Source organism: Giraffa tippelskirchi, chromosome 13 (assembly GCF_054371585.1).
Source record: "Giraffa tippelskirchi isolate mGirTip1 chromosome 13, T2T-mGirTip1v1.2.pri, whole genome shotgun sequence".
In the NCBI taxonomy this organism is placed as follows: domain Eukaryota; kingdom Metazoa; phylum Chordata; class Mammalia; order Artiodactyla; family Giraffidae; genus Giraffa; species Giraffa tippelskirchi.
The window spans coordinates 114,141-129,980 of record NC_137287.1 but is presented as its reverse complement, the minus strand read 5'-3'; the positions used below and the strand labels follow the sequence as shown (position 1 = coordinate 129,980).

General features: G+C 47.9%; 1 long non-coding RNA gene across 1 annotated transcript; it reads left to right on the top strand.

The window, feature by feature from the left end:
* The first annotated feature begins 1,741 nt into the window (after positions 1 to 1,741).
* Positions 1,742 to 15,840, top strand: LOC145531023 (uncharacterized). Its single transcript, XR_014072121.1, has 7 exons — positions 1,742 to 1,873; positions 3,876 to 4,067; positions 4,907 to 5,403; positions 5,548 to 5,735; positions 5,931 to 6,006; positions 8,113 to 8,376; positions 15,494 to 15,840. It is a non-coding gene; the product is annotated as an uncharacterized LOC145531023 (long non-coding RNA).

Below are 15,840 nucleotides of genomic sequence, written 5' to 3'. Positions count from 1 at the left end.
AAAATCCCATGGATGGAGGAGCCTGGTGGGCTGCTGTCTATGGGGTCGCACAGAGTCGGACACGACTGAAGCGACTTAGCAGCAGCAGTAGCAGCATCTGTGTATCTGAGGTTATTGATATTCCTTCCAGCAATCTTGATTCCAGCTTGTGCTTCATCCAGTCCAGCGTTTCTCATGATGTACCCTGCGTATAAGTTAAATAAGCAGGGTGACAATATACAGCCTTGACGTACTCCTTTCCCAATTTTGAACCAGTCTGTTGTTCCATGTCCAGTTCTAACTGTTGCTTCTTGACATGTATACTGGTTTCTCAGGAGGCAGGTAAGGTGATCTGGTACTCCCATCTCTTTAAAATTTTTCCATAGCTTTTTGTGATCCACACAGTCAAAGGCTTTAGTGTAGTCAGTGAAGCAGAAGTAGGTGTTTTTCTGGAATTCCCTTTCTTTTTCTATGATCCAATGGATGTTGGCAGTTTGATCTCTTGTTCCTCTGCCTTTTCTAAACCTAGCGTGTACATCTGGAAGTTATTGGTTCATGTCCTGTTGAAGCCTAACTTGAAGGATTTTGAGCATTACCTTGCTAGCATGTAAAATGAGTGCAATTGTACAGCAGTTTGAACATTCTTTGGCATTGGCTTTCTTTATTGTATACTGGAATAGCACGGATTTCTGATGTAGTTTTTTAGGTGTCCGGGAACTCCATTCAGATATATACATAGATGTATATCTAGTCTTGCTCTGAAAAGTGTGTTCAGTAGGGTTCTCTGTGCAACTTGGTATGTCCTCTCTGATTATCTATTGGATACATATTAGTGTGTGATAATGCAAGTCTTAATTTATCCTTCTTCCTATTTTGTTTTTGTAATCGTAAGTTGGTTTTCGAAGTTTGTAAGTCTGTTTCTGTTTTGTATAGTAATTCATTGGTATAAATTGATAGGTTCTACCTGTACCTGATGATATTTCTCTCTCTCTGTCTCTGATTGACTTCACCGCACATGGTCATGTTTTGGTCTGTCTCTGCTGCTCTGTGACATTATTTATGTGATTAATCCTGTTTTATATGTGAGGGGTATCCCAGTATCTAGCTGTCTCACTTGGTCTTCATTTTTCACTCTCTGGCGTTGTTGGTTGATTCTCTAACTCAGCTCTAGTAAATAGTGCTCCTCTGAATATAAGGGTGCACGAGGCATTTCAAATTATGATTTTTTTCCATGTCTGAGCCCAAGACTGAGATTGCTGGATCATATGGTACCTGTGTGTTGAATTTTTAGGGACCCTCCGTGCTGTTTTCTACAGTGGCTGCACCCATTTACACCCCGCCCCAAGAGTGCAGGAAGAGTCCCTTTTGTCTCCGACCTCTGCAGCATTTATTGCTTGTGGGTCTTTCTGATGATGGTCATCGTGACCGTGGTGAGGTGACTCCTCAGTGGTGTTTTGATTTGATAATTAGTCACGTGGAGTGTGTTTCCATGTGCTTTGTGATCTTCCACAGTGTGAGTACAGTTTACCTGTTGAAACTGGCTTCTTGAACATCGGCCCTGTTTTGAATTCTGTTTTTAATGGTTCACCCCATGAGATTACTTGTGGACAGGTGTTTGTTTTTTTTTCCAGTGCAGGCCTTGTGAATATTCAGAGGCCATCCGCACGGGTTTTAAAGTTGTTGTTATGGGAAGTGGCCACAAGGTGGCAGCATTTCTTCCTGCCCAACTCCGGTTACTTAGGCAACCAGAGCCTGTGAGAACGTTCCAGAAGAAACACCTAAGGGTTCTTGTGTTTCATGACATCTTCCGCCTTACCTCTTATCCCCTGGACATAGCTCAATTCCTGCAACAACAGTCTGCAGAAGGTGATGTGATCCGTGGGTGGGGCGATTGGTAAGGAAGGAGGCAGGAGGTGGGACCTCACCCCCAGGGCCTTGCCGCCCAGGGGCCTCGCTCAGACCCAGGACCCTGCAGCCTAGGGACCCAAGCCTACTCAGGTTCCAGGGGTGTCACATCAGCAGTGGTCACCATATCCGAGGGGAACAGAGTCAGCATTTCTTTTCCACTTTTTTTGAGATGTATTTTTTCCTTCATTTGTTTATTTTTAGTTGAAGGATAATTACAATACTGTGCTGGTCTCTGCCACACATCAACATGGGTCAGTCATAGGTATACACTGTCTCCTCCCTCGTGAGCCTCCCTCCCACCCACCACCCCATCCCACCCCTCCGGGCTGTCACAGAGCCCTGGTTTGAGGTCCCTGAGTCATACAGCGAATTCCCACTGGCTCTCCATTTTACATGTGTTAGTGTAGATGCCTCCATGCCACTCTCTGCATCAGTCCCACCCTCTCCTTCCCACCCCCCACGTCCACAAGTCTGTTCTCTGTGTCTGCATCTCCAGTGCTGCCTTGCAAATAGGTTCATCAGTACCACCTTTCTAGATTCCATATATATGCATTAATAGACAATATTTACTTTTCTCTTTCTGATCTACTTCACTCTGCATAACAGGCTCTACTTCCATCCACATCATTAGCACTGACTCAAATACGTTCCTTTTTATGGCTGAGTAATATTCCATTGTATATATGTACCACAACTTCTTTATCCATTCATCTGTCAATGGATATCTAGGTTGCTTCCACGTCTTAGCTATTGCAGATAGTGCTGCGGTGAACATTGGGATACATGTATCTTTTTCAGTTGTGGTTTTCTCGGGGTGTGTGCCCAGTAGTGAGATTGGTGGGTCATATGGTGGTTTATTCCTAGTTTCTAAAGGAATCTCCATACTGTCTTCTATAGCGGCTGTCTCAATTTACATTCCCACCAACAGTGCAAGAGCGTTCCCTTTACTGCACACCCTCTCCAGCATCTATTGTTTGTAGATTTTTTTGTCGATGGCCATTCTGACTGGTGAGAGCTGATATCTCATTGTAGTTTTGATTTCATTTCTCTAATAATGAGCGGTGTCGAGCATCTTTTCATATGTTTCTTAGCCATCTGTATGTCTTCTTTGGAGAAATGCCTCTTTAGGTCTTCTACCCACTTTTTGATTGGGTTGACATTGAGTTACATAAGCTGTTTGTATACTTCGGGTGGTAATCCTTTGCCAGTTGTTTCATTTGCTATTATTTTCTCCCATTCTGAGGGTTGTCTTTTCTCCTTGTTTATAATTTCCTTTGCTGTGCAAAAGTTTTTAAGTTTAATTAGGCCCCCACTTGTTTATTTTTTTATTGTCATTACTCTAGGAGGTGGGTCATAGAGGATCTTGCTGTGATTTATGTCAGAGTTTTCTGCCTATGTTTTCCTCTAAGAGTTTTATAGTTTCTGGTCTTACAATTAGATCTTTAATCCATTCTGAGTTTATCTTTGTGTATGGTGTTAGGAAGTGTTCTAATTTCATTCTTTTACATGTAGCTGTCCAGTTTTCCCATCACCACTTATTGAAGAGACTATCTTTGCTCCAATGTGTATTCTTGCCTCCTTTGTCAAGGATAAGGTGCCCATAGGTGTGTGGACTAATCTCTAGGCTTTTGAGCTTGTTCCACTGGTCTATATTTCTGTTTTTGTGCCAGTCAGGAGGGTTGATTCCTCCAGCTCCATTCCTCCAGCTTTCTCAAGATTTCTTGGCTATTTGGGGTCTATTGTGTTTTCATATGAATTGTGAAAATGTTTTTTCTACTTCTGTGAAAAATGCCATTGGTAATTTGATAGGGATTGTGTTGAATCTGTAGATTGCATTTGATAGTATGCTCATTTTCACACTATTGGTTCTTCCAACCCAGGAACATGGAATATCTTTCCATATGTTTATGTTGTCTTTCATTTCTAGTATCAGTGTCTTATAGTTTCTGTTCACAGCTTTTTTATCTTCTCATTTGTTAAAAATACAGTTTGAATTGTAGTATCTATGTAACTTGAGGGCATCCCTGGTGGCTCATTAGTAAAGAGCCCACCTGCAAAACAGGAGACGTGGGTTTGGACCCAGGGTAGGAAGATGCCCTGGAGAAGGAAATGACCACCCGCTCCAGTGTTCTTTCCTGGGAAACCCCGTGGACAGAAGAACAAGAGCCAGAAACAGCTTGGTGAGTAAACCACCACCACATGTAGGTGATTTGCAATATTGTGGGGTTTTGCCCCCTGATATAGAGCAACTATGGGGCTTCCCAGGGGGTGCTGATGGTAAAGAACCCACCTGCCAATGTAGGAAACATAAGAGATGCAGGTTTGATCCCTGGGTTGGGAAGATCCCCTGGAGGAGGAGGGAATGGCAACCCACTCCATCAAACTTCTCTGGAGAATCCCATGGACAGAGAAGCCTGGCCAGGTTACAGTCCACAGAGTCGAAAAGAGTCGGACATGACTGAAGTGACTCAGCATGCACAAACACTGTCTCCGTAGTGGCTGTACCCAGTTGACGTTCCGGCATCGATGGAGGAGGGTTCGCATTTCTCCACACCCTCTCCAGCCTTGGTTCTTTGTAGAGTGTTTGACAATGGCCACTCTGACCGGTGTGAGGTGCTACTGCACTGTAGTATTGATTTGGATTTCTCTAATGTTTAGCAAGGTTGACATCGTTTCCTGTGATTTTTTTAGAGAGTGAAACCTCTTGCAATTGACTCTTGAACGTGTGCCCTGTGTTTTGGTGAACACTCCTAGAACATTCCTTGAAGGCGGGTGTGGTTCACTCACAACGCCGCCGGCCTTCTGAATGAAGTGTCCATCGGCACAGCTTTCGACGTTGTTGTTACGGAAAATGGCCACAAGGCGGCAGCATTTTTCATGCCCATTTCTTTTTTTTTCTTTCTGTGCAATTTCATTTTGATCTCATATTGGAATGGAATTGATGTCCAATGCTGTGTTTGTATAAGATGTACAGGAACTTAATTCAGTCATGCACAAATACATATCTGTTCTCTTTCAGGTTCTTCCCATATACAGAAGATCCTTAAAAGCACTGAGAAGCAAGAGTCAGAGAACAAAAATGCAGCAAGAGGTGGTGCAAACGCAAAATCCAAGAAATATAATCCTGTAGAAGCAGGGCTCTACAAATTTAAAGCACAGAAACTGGATTCCGGAATTCTTTACACTGGGTGCATTTTCCCTAAGAAACTGCCTGAGAAGCCACCCACCGAGTCTATTTGCTTTGATTTTGAAATGGAGAAAAGAATCAAACAGCGAAAAGCAGAGAGGGTATTGGGGGATAAACACTTTAAATTTATGTGAAGCCTTGCCCTTCTCATATCTTGTTAGGTGTTCCCGAAAAGAAGGAAACTCCACTCACTGACCCTAGCACTCCTGCCTTTGTTCGCAAGAAGAGAATCCAAACCCACCCAAGAAGATAGGCCGGGGAGCAGACAGGAGTGATAAGAGCCCAACGATCGCCCCATGCCGGAGGACCTTTGAAGCCCCAAAATCCCGGTGAGGAGAACTGTGGAAATACGCCCTTTCGCTTTTGATTCAAAAAAGTCCCTTACAGAAGAAGAAAATAAAACAACTGCAGAAAGGAGGGGTGCCCAAATTCTAGGCACTTCCTTCGCCTCATTTTACACCGTTAACTCGCAGGAGAAGATGAAGAACAGGCTCAGGCTGAGCCTGCTGCGTGGAGCCTGGCAGAAGAGGCGCCTGAAGGCAGAGACTTGGGTCCTCTCCGCGCCCCGGCGACAAGGGAGCAGCGCTGGTTCCCCGCCGGCGGCTGCAGCGGGTCTGGAGGCGGAGGGCGGTGCCCGCCAGTCAAGGGCCGCTGGCTCACGGTAGTTTGTGCGGCTTCCCTCCTCCTCCTCTGTTTTATGAGTGTCGGAATATATCGCTGATTTACTTTGTAATTTGTTCACTTAGAGTGTAATTTTTACTGCTTTTATCCTTCATTTTTTATATTTAAATCTAAAAATAAAGATACCTGATTTAGTTTACAGTTTATGTCTGATTCTTTCCTCTTCTCTGTGCAGGATGAATTTGGAGTTAAGGAGCCCTTTGCTGTGAGCGGGGAGCCTCGTTACCCGCCTGATGAGGCGGACTTGGCCGGTGAGTCCCTCGCCGAGGCTGTCTGTCCGCTTTGGGCGGGGTTGCTGTTCAGGCACCTTCTTCCCCTGTCGGTGCTGACATGAGGGAAGGCTGAGCAGGACATGTTTTAAGTCCTCCTGTGACCTGGGCTGGAATCGATATGTTTGTCTTACTAAAAACTAACAAAGACGGTTCCATACTCCTCTCCACAGTGATGCTCAGCGTTCACATCTCATCAGCACCGTGAGGGTCCTCTTTCCCCCGCGTCTTCTCCACCACTTTCCTTTGCAGACAGAGGGTGGCCTCTCAAGCAGCTGCAGTGTCCCTCGCTGTGGTTTTGATTTGCACGTCTCTAACAGTTCCTGATGCGCAGCACGGTTTCATGGACTTTGATTGTAACTAGTGTGCGTGGAATTGACTGTGGAAATTTTCTTCTTTGCAGTCTGCCCAGTTTTTGTTCATTTCAGTTAGTTACCCAGGGACATTTTTACAGTGCCGGTATCGTTTGGAGCCCAGCAGTCCTCGTGCATGTGAAGTGTTCCTAAGTGTGGCAGTGAAGTGAGAAAGTTTTCTTTTTCTCTTTTGCCGTTGGAGTCCTTCTGTCCTTGAACGGTTCCTGATGTGCAGTCTGCAGTGATAACCAAGTTTCCTTCTTTTCCAAAGCCCAGCCTGCTGTGTAAGCTCTATCCTGCACCTGTGTGGGTGGGTGTGTGTTAGTCGCTCAGTCACGTCTGACTCTTTGTGATCCCATGGACTGTAGCTCTGTTCCATGACATTCTCCAGGTAAGAATACCGGAGTGGGCTGCCATGCCTTCTCCAGGGATATACTGTGCCTACTGCCCTCTAACTCTGCATGAGCCATACTTTGCATCTATTATCTTTTAATTTCATGCTAGCCACATCCGTAAGTTAAGTGATGCGTAACTTTACGTTACTCTCTCTGCAGACCTTCCCTTGTCGTACGTAAGCAAAGCTGCAGTGCAATCTGCAAAAGGCAACGGCCCCAACTCCTGGGGCTGCCTGCCGGACCCAAGCTACTGGGCTCCCCGACGGCAGTCTGTTGACTGTTTTGAAACAATGCAAAAAGAAAGAATACAGGATCTTTACATGTTTGCTGTTTATCTCCAGCCTCTGACTATGAGCCCCAACTGTGTGATCCCCTTGATTCCCCATCGTGGGAGACACAGCTCTTGAGGCACAACCCTAGTGTACTCTCTCCGCTGCCAGCTTGGGGATTAAAGCCATCTTTCTATTTCCTCCAGAAAACATCTGCTTCCACAAAGGTATAAGTTTCCTGTATTTTTGTTCCTTTTTGCATTGTTTCAGAACAGTCAATAGGTCCTTATTCTGAAAAGAAGGAAACTTAGTTATCAATGCAGACTGTAGATCAGAAACAGCTAAAGTAGAGAAGGAATCAAAAGGCCAAGGAGAAAAAACTTTCTGTTATTTCACTGCAGCATAAGCAGTAGCTTTAAAGTTTCTGTTGCAGGAAATGGCCGTAAGGAGACAGGATTTCTTCTTGTCCTACTCCTATTACCACAGTAACCAGGCCTTAGGGTGACTCCTAGTCCGTGGTTCCTTCCAGCACATGCCAGAAGCCTGGGGCTCAGTAACCCTTTTTTTTTTTTTTTTTACCTAATGTTTACTTCTGTTGGAGGATAGCTGACTTACAATGCTGTGTTTGTAGGTGGAGAGATTCTTCACCAGTTATCGCCATATACACACTGATTCACCTTCGTATTTTTCACATACACGTTAGTATAGAGTATGTGGTATACCACCCTTTCTAAAGTAGGTCCTTGTCGATTCTATATTCTATATGTATTTGTGAGGATAAATGAATCCAAACCTCCTAACTTATCCCTTCCACCCTCAACTCCCCTTCGGGAACCATGCTTATTTCCTAAGACTGTGCATGTATTTTGCTTTTATAAAATAGCTCATTGGTATCCGTTTCTCCTTCTGACATACTTCACTTACTGTGATTGTTCTAGATTAATCTATGATTGTCCTAGGTTATCTCTGAAAATGGCATTATTTCTTTTCACAGCTGACTCATGTTCCATTCTATGCATAAATGACGTCTTACTTCACTCACCTGTCCGTGTACGTTTTGGTTACCTCCAGGCCTCAGCTGTTTAAGTGCTGCCACAGGGCACGCTTGTGTGCGGTGTCGCCGTTATCCGATCGCTACCTGGGCGACTGACTGCAGGGCACGCGGGCCAGGCAGAAAGCCGACGAGCAGCAGGTGAGGCGGCCGCTGTGCCCTCCTCCAGCCGACCGTCCGCACTCGGCAGAGACCAGACTGCCCCTCACCTTCCAGCCCAGAGTCCGGTGTGTTTTCGCAGCACCTCCGTGGCACAACAAAAGCCCGAGACTGCCATCGCCAAGGTAGTGTGTTCAACATTATTATGACAGCTGTAAAATCAGTATCATGTAGAATCGAAGGGAAAAGAGGAGGAGTTCTCTGGGACACGCGTGGGGGAAGGAGAGCGACCCGACACGTCTCTCTACCCAGCCAGGCGGTGACAGGAGCTCACTCGTCTCCACTGTAGGGGCCCAACCAGCAGAGACCTGGTGTCCTAACCAAGGGTCTTGCCACCCCAGATGCAGGGTCTGGGAGGGCGTTCACCCTGGAGACTGTGGACGTGTGACCCCGGGCGCAGGGTCTGGGTGGTGGGGTCACCCTGGACATTGAGGGCGTGTGACCCCAGGCGCAGGGTCTGGGGACTGTGTGGGTCTCACGCCATCCACATGGGTCCGGATCCTGAGCCCAGAGAGCCCATACGTGCTCGTTACCTCAGTGTGTCTGGTCCGTTCTGAGATCTCCAGCGTCTGAGTTGAGGGTGTTGCCTGATTAACCTGTGGTCCCTCTTCTTCTCTTCACACTGGTGCTCTCACGGGAGGTCTGGCACCTTTGAGTGAGCTGCTGCTCTGCGTTCCGCTGGGTGAAAGAAAACCTTCGGTGGTGTCACATTGATATCATAGCATATCATATGCCTAATCCACAGGGTCACCGCTGTCTGGTTTCCTCTAGACCGAGTTCGTGTAATTTGATTTGTAGTTTATTGTTATTTTATATTGGGGGTAGAGTTGATTTCTGATGTTTTGTTTGTTTTAGGTGTACTGAAACACCTAAAACAATGAATCAGCTGAACTTGATTCAGTTATACATGGATGTATATCTATTCTTTTTCTGTTTTTTTCCTCATATAGGTTATTACAGTTTGTTCAGTAGAGTCCCCAGTTCTATTCAGTAGATCCTTTTTCATTATCAGCTTGATGTATATTAGTGTGTATATTTTCATCCCAAACTTAATTTATCTGTCCCTTCTAACTCTGATAGTCATAATTTGATTTTCTCAGTCTGTGAGTCTATTTTGTAAATTAGTTCATTGGTATGAACTTATAGATTCCACCGTACATGATATCTTAGGATATTTGTCCTTTTCTCTCTGAAAAGTATTTACAGTATAATTTCTTGGTATATCCAAGCTGCTGCCAGTGTCATTATTTTGTTCTGTTTTATGGCTGAGCAGCATTTCTGTGTTGGAGAAGGCAATGGCACCCCACTACAGTACTCTTGCCTGGAGAATCCCAGGGACGGCGGAGCCTGGTGGGCTGCCGTCTATGGGGTCACACAGAGTCAGACACGACTGAAGCGACTTAGCAGCAGCAGCAGCAGCCGCATTTCTGTGTATAGATGTACCACGTAGTCTTCATTTTTCTGTCAGTGGGCATTTTGGTGGATTCTGTGTCTTGACTATTTTAAATAGTGCTGCCCTGAAAATCAAGGTACACTTGTCATTTTGAATGGTGATTTTTCTCTGCACCTAAACTGAGGAATGGGATTGCAGGATCATATGATACCTCTGTGTTTAGTGTTTCAAGGAAACTCCATGCTGTTTTCCATCCTGGCTTCACCATTTACATCCCACCAAGACTGTGGGAGGATTTTATTTTCTGTACATTCTCTGCAGTGATTATTCTTTGTAGATCTTTTTGATGATGGCCATTGTGGTCAGTCTGAGGTGATACCTCATTTTTTTTTTTGGCATTGATCTAACAATTACTGATGTGGACTATCTTTCCATGTGCTTTTATTATTATTTTACATCTTGTGAGAACAATTTACCTCTTCGATCTGGCTTCTTGAAAGTTGGCCCTGTTTGGAATTTTTTTCCGATGATTTTGCCCCAGGACATCCTTGCGGGCAGGTGTCATTGACAGCCCTCTTGGACTTGTGACTGTTATAAGCCCTTTAGCATCTGTTTTAAGGTGTGTATATTGATCTGAACCAGCTAATTACTCCCTGTCCCTCCGCCTTTCTTTTTTGGTAAACGTAAGTTTCTTTTCTAAGTCTGTGAGGCTGTTTCTCTTTCACAAAGACGTTTATTTGTATCCATGTTTATATTCCACAGGAAGTAATGTCCTAGATTTGCCTTTTTCTTTCACTTCACTTAGTATGCTTCTCTCCAGTTTCTTCCCTGTAACTGGGAATGGCATCATTTCATCCTTCCTTAGGTCTGAGTGACGTTGCTTCGTGTACACGTACCCCATTTTCCGTCTTCATCCATCTGTCCTTGTCTGCTTAAGTTACTTGGTTATTGTACCCAGTGCTGCCATGATCGTTGGGTGTGGGTGTCTTTTTACATTTTTGTTTTCTCTGGATCTATGCCTAGGTATGGGATTGCTGGGTCACTGGGCGCTTCTACGTTTAGTTTTTTAAGAACCTCCATAATGTTCTCCCTAGAGGGGTTCTTGACTTACATTCCCACCAACAGTGAAGGAGGGTTCCCCTTTCTGCACACCCTCTGCAGACTTTATTGTTGTAGGGTTTTCAGGGCGGCCATTCTGATCAATGTGAAGTGATACCTCATTGTACATTTGATTTGCCTGTCTCTAAGAACTAGTGATGCTGAGCATTGTTTCATGTGCGTTGTGGCCATCTCTATGACTTCTTTGGAGAAATGTGCATTTAATCTTTGGCCAATTTTTTATTGGGTTGTTTGTTTTTTTGATATTGAGCTGTACTAGTGGTTTGTATGCATTGAAGAGAAATTCCCTACACGTATCTTTGTTTGCAAGATTTTTTTCCATTCTGAGCATTGTCTTTTTCTTTCACTGATGTTTTCCTTTGCTGTGCAGATGCTTTTAATGTTTATTAGGTCCCATTTGTTTATTTTTGTTTTATTTTCATAATTCTACGAGGTGGATCAAAAAAGAACTTGCTGCCTTTTATGTCAAGGCGTGTGCTCCTTTCCTCCAGAGTTTCGTGGTACCTGCCCTTTTATGTAGCTCTTTAATCTGTTTGGAGTCTCTTTCGGCGTGTGGTGTTGGGGAGCATTCTAGTTTCATTGCTAAGGACCCTGCCCGGTGTCCACAGTGGCTGCTCCCGCTCTCCGTCCCCGCGACAGCGTAGGCGGCGCCCTCTCCCTACACCTGCTCCAGCAATTCCTGTTTGTCGCGTTTCCATCCGTGGCCATTCCGACCGGTGATACCTCCTTGAAGTTTTGATTGCATTTCTCTCACATTTAGCGATGTTGACATCTTTACATGTGATTTTTTAAACAGTGTGAGTTAAACTGGGTTCTTGAACGCCTGCTCTGTTCTTAATGTTTCTCTGTTGCCCTCCCCTCGGGCATTTCTTGAGGGTGTTTTTCACTTACAGCCCGCAGGCCTAGTGCCCGGGAGCCAAGGATTCAAAGTTGTTGTTGTGGGAATTGCCACCAGGTGGCAGCATGTGTCTACGCCCCTACCGCGGTTACTGGGGCCACTAGGGCCTTAGAGAAAGTCCTGTTCCTGGACTGCCAGCTAGAGTGGAACGGGACAGAAGAAACACCGAAGGCTTGTGTCCCGTTCCGTCTTCCTTCCTTACCCCTATACCCTGGACACATCCCAGTTCCTGCAACACCACTCTGTGGAGAGTGCTTTCATCACAGGTGGGGCGACCCTAAGGAAGGAAGCTGGAGGTGGGCACCCCAGCACCTGGAGACATGCAGCCCAGGGGGCTTTCCAAGCTCTTCCAGCCGAGGCTCCACATCCTTGGGGTGTAGTAGGTGTAGTTTCAGTGCAGGAGGACCCGCCTGGATCTGGAGGTGGTGGGCTGGTGCAGAGGGGAGCAGGCCCCCAGGCCCACAGGGCAGGGCTCATGGGCTGGCACCACCTCCCCGCCCCCCTCAGCCCCGACAGTCCGCCCACGGGGCCCAGGCTGCCCAGGCTCCAGGCACGTGGCGGCAGCCCCGGTCACCAAGCCTGAAGGGAATAGGGCCAGCCTCTCGCTTTATGCTCTGTGCTCTGTATCGGTGTACATGTGACTTCCCGTGTATAGAGTGTGTTTGGTTTTTGTTTCAGGTGTACAGCAACATGATTCACTCATCATAGCCGTGTACAGGTTCTCTTCTGGGTTCTCCTCTCATAGTTTATTATGCAGTGTTGAGCACGGGTCCCTGGCCTATGGTGGGTTCTTACTGATGATTTTATAGAGTCACGTGTGTGTGTTCATCTCCACCCTCTGACTTCCTTTGCCCACCGCCTTTCCCTTGTGATAACCATAAGGCGCTTTGTTATGTTGTGAGGCTGTTTATGTTTGATAAAGAAGTTCATCTGTATCCGCTTTTAGAATCCACCTCCAAGAGATATCATATACTGGTCTTCTTTTGTCTTACTTGCGTCACCTTGTATGACTGTCTCTACTTCCTTCCTTGTTGCTGGCCGTGGCGTCATGTCGCCCTCTCTTTGGCTGAGTGATGTTTCTGTCTGTGTGCCCCACCTGCTTACCCCTCACCTGTCCTCACCCCTCACCTGTCCTCACCCCTCGCCTGTCCTCACCGCTCACCTGTCCTTACCTGTCACCTGTCCTCACCCCTCACTTGTCGTCACCCCTCACCTGTCATCACCCCTCACCCGTCCTCACCCCTCACCTGTCCTCACCCCTCACCTGTCCTCACCCCTCGCCTGTCCTTACCTGTCCTTACCCCTCACCTGTCCTTATCCCTCACCTGTCGTCACCACTCACCTGTCCTCACCCCTCACCTGTCCTCACCCCTCACCTGTCCTCACCCCTCGCCTGTCCTCACCCCTCACCTGTCCTCACCCCTCACCTGTCCTTACCTGTCCTTATCCCTCACCTGTCCTCACCCCTCACCTGTCCGTACCCCTCCCCTGTCCTTACCTGCTCACCTGTCCTTACCCGCTCACCTGTCCTCACCCTTCACCTGTCCTCATCCCTCGCCTGTCCTCACCCCTCACCTGTCCTCACCCCTCACCTGACCTCACCCCTCACCTGTCCTGACCCCTCACCTGTCCTGACCCCTCACCTGTCCTGACCCCTCACCTGTCCTAACCCCTCGCCTGTCCTCACCCCTCGCCTGTCCTCACCCCTCACCTGTCCTTACCTGTCCTTATCCCTCACCTGTCCTCACCCCTCACCTGTCCGTACCCCTCCCCTGTCCTTACCCGCTCACCTGTCCTTACCCGCTCACCTGTCCTCACCCTTCACCTGTCCTCATCCCTCGCCTGTCCTCACCCCTCACCTGTCCTCACCCCTCACCTGACCTCACCCCTCACCTGTCCTCACCCCTCACCTGTCCGTACCCCTCACCTGTCCTTACCTGCTCACCTGTCCTTACCCGCTCATCTGTCGTTACCCGCTCACCTGTCCTCACCCTTCACCTGTCCTCACCCCTCGCCTGTCCTCACCCCTCGCCTGTCCTCACGCCTCACCTGACCTTACCCCTCACCTGTCCTCACCCCTCACCTGTCCTTACCCGCTCACCTGTCCTTACCCGCTCACCTATCCTCACCCCTCGCCTGTCCTCACCCCTCGCCTGTCGTCACCCCTCACCTGTCCTCACCCCATCACCTGTCCTCACCCCTCACCTGTCCTCACCCCTCACCTGTCCGTACCCCTCACCTGTCCTTACCTGCTCACCTGTCCTCACCCTTCACCTGTCCTCACCCCTCGCCTGTCCTCACCCCTCACCTGTCCTCACCCCTCACCTGACCTTACCCCTCACCTGTCCTCACCCCTCGCCTGTCCTCACCCCTCGCCTGTCCTCACGCCTCGCCTGACCTCACCCCTCACCTGTCCTCACCCCTCACCTGTCCTTACCCGCTCACCTGTCCTTACCCGCTCACCTGTCCTCACCCCTCGCCTGTCCTCACCCCTCACCTGTCCTCACCCCTCACCTGTCCTCACCCCTCACCTGTCCGTACCCCTCACCTGTCCTTACCTGCTCACCTGTCCTCACCCTTCACCTGTCCTCACCCCTCGCCTGTCCTCACCCCTCACCTGTCCTCACCCCTCACCTGACCTTACCCCTCACCTGTCCTCACCCCTCGCCTGTCCTCACCCCTCGCCTGTCCTCACCCCTTGCCTGTCCTCACCCCTCACCTGTCCGTACCCCTCACCTGTCCTTACCTGCTCACCTGTCCTCACCCCTCACCTGTCCTCACCCCTCACCTGTCCTTATGTGCTTAGCTTCATCCATGTCTCGGTTCTTGTGCAGGGCACTGCCGTGAACACTGAGGTGCACCTGTCTTTTAAAATTATGGTTTTCTTTGGATCTGTGCCCAGGAATGGGATTGCTAGGTCCTAAGGTACTTCTCTGTTTACTTTTTTATGACCCTTTGTCCTGTTCTCCTTTGTGGATTGAATGACTTTCACTCCCACCGACAAGGAGGAGGGTTCTTTTCCTCCATTCCCTCTCCAGCACTTACTGTCGGAGATTTTCTATGCTGACCGTTCTGGCAGAAGCATGCCGCTTCTGATTCACACTTCTCTAATACTTACAGATGTTGAGCATCTTTCCACATGCTCCCTGGCCATCTCTATGTCTTCTTTGGAGAAAGGTCCACTTAAATCTTGTGCCCCTATCTGACTGGGATGTTTCTTTGATATAGAGGTGCCTAAGCTGTTTGTATGTTTTGGAGAGAAATTCCTCATGGGTGTCTCTGTTTGCACATATTAGTTTCTTTATGGGGTTTGTCTTTTTGTTGTGTTTATGGTTTCCTCTGGTGTGCCAGCGCTTTTAAGGGGAGTTAGGCCCCATTTATTTTTATTTTTTCCATTTATTTATTTTTGTTTTATTTTTCATGATTCTAAGAGGTAGGTCACAGAAAACCTTGCTGCATTTTGTGTCCAAGTGTGTTCTGCTTTTTCCCTTAAGACTTTCATAGTATCTGTCCTTTTATTTAGGTCTTTAAGCTTTTGGAGTTTATTTTTGTGTATGCTGTTAGGCAGTGTTCTAATTTCATTCTCATGACCATTTCTTAAACCTGCACACTGTTCTTCATGGTGGCTGCTCCTGATTCGCCGTTTCACTGACACTGTGGGAGGGTACCCTTTCCCACGCTTCCTCCAGCATTTATTGTTTGTCAGCTTTTGGACAGCGGTCATTGTGAACCATGTGAGGAGACACCCTGTTGTAGCGCTGATTTGCGTGTCTCTACTATTTAGGGATGTGGACAGCTTTTCATGTGATTCTTTTTTTTTTTTTTTTTTTAGGCTCCTTTAGGAGCTGAAGAAGGAACTGCCACAAGGTGATAGCACTGTCCATAGCAATGAGCGAGGCCGCGCGCGGGGCTCCCTCCGGGTCTCCGCCTCCAACAAGACCCTCCTCTCCTCACGCCGGGAACTCGAGGACGGCGCAGCAGCCGCTGCGACCCTCGCGGCGGAGCTGGAGAAGGCGCCGGCGGCCGAGCCGAGCCCGCCGGGTGCCCGCAGCCGCCCTCATCTCCCGCCGCCGCCGCCGCCCCCGCCGAGGCTCGTCGCGCCCCGCCCTCCCCCGCCCTCCCCCGCCCCCCCCATGTGATTCTTTTAAAGGGTGTGAGTTAAACTTACCTCTTGGAATT